This window comes from Arachis ipaensis, chromosome B06, assembly GCF_000816755.2.
Source record: "Arachis ipaensis cultivar K30076 chromosome B06, Araip1.1, whole genome shotgun sequence".
Taxonomy (NCBI): domain Eukaryota; kingdom Viridiplantae; phylum Streptophyta; class Magnoliopsida; order Fabales; family Fabaceae; genus Arachis; species Arachis ipaensis.
In genome coordinates this window covers 30,153,885-30,154,794 of record NC_029790.2, presented here as the reverse complement: position 1 = coordinate 30,154,794, position 910 = coordinate 30,153,885, and positions in this window count along the sequence as shown.

Sequence of the window (910 nt, the reverse complement as noted above, 5' to 3'; positions counted from 1 at the left end):
GTTGCTATCTGCACCAAATAGCAGTTGGGGTGGTACCCATCTAACTATAGAATATGTACCAAGTGAATTAACTAATATTAGTGATTAAGCCATATATGGTTTGGGGTTTAATTTTTAATTTAGGGTTGACCAGGCCAGTCCACCAAAATGATGCTAAATTAAAAAAAAAAAATCAATTTAATAATGACATTGGAATCTCATGTCAAAATAATTATGATTTTTCTTTATGATAAGACGGAATTATAGAACTAATTATTATCAGCATGATGAATAGTTTATCTTTTGCAGTTAGTTGGGCAGTGTTTATATATTTTTAGAGATTAGAATTAAGATTGGGAGACTAGAATTTAGTATTTAATTTGGTGGTTAGAGACTAAAATTAAAATTTCAGTCGCAAGACATAAAATTTCAGTCTTTTCAGTATATCAAAAAAAATGGAAATAGAGGGGATTGATATTTCTAGGATTGAAGACTGAAACTTTAATAATATTTCTTTCTAAAAATATTCTCATTTAACTTTTTAAATTCTAAATCTACCACTCAATATTCATATTTATCTTAAATTAAATATGAAACTTAGACATAACTCAATTCAATACATTTTACACCAAATATAATATAAAGACTTAATTTAGTCTCAATCTCTCTGTCTCTATCTTTCAATCTCTATATCTCAGTCTTAGTCTCCACTCCAAATACAGCCTTACAAAATGCATGCTAAGTAGCATATACACATAATCCAGAGTATGCCTAGAAGCATAGTTAGTCTGTCAGGCTCTACAGGAACGAACTGTTAGCTTTATGCTTAAGTCGTAAAACAAAGATAGTGAAGTATTACGACCTCTAAAAATTAAAATATATACGTAGATATAGTTGAAGTAATTCATAACTAAAAGTTTTGAAGGAAAGT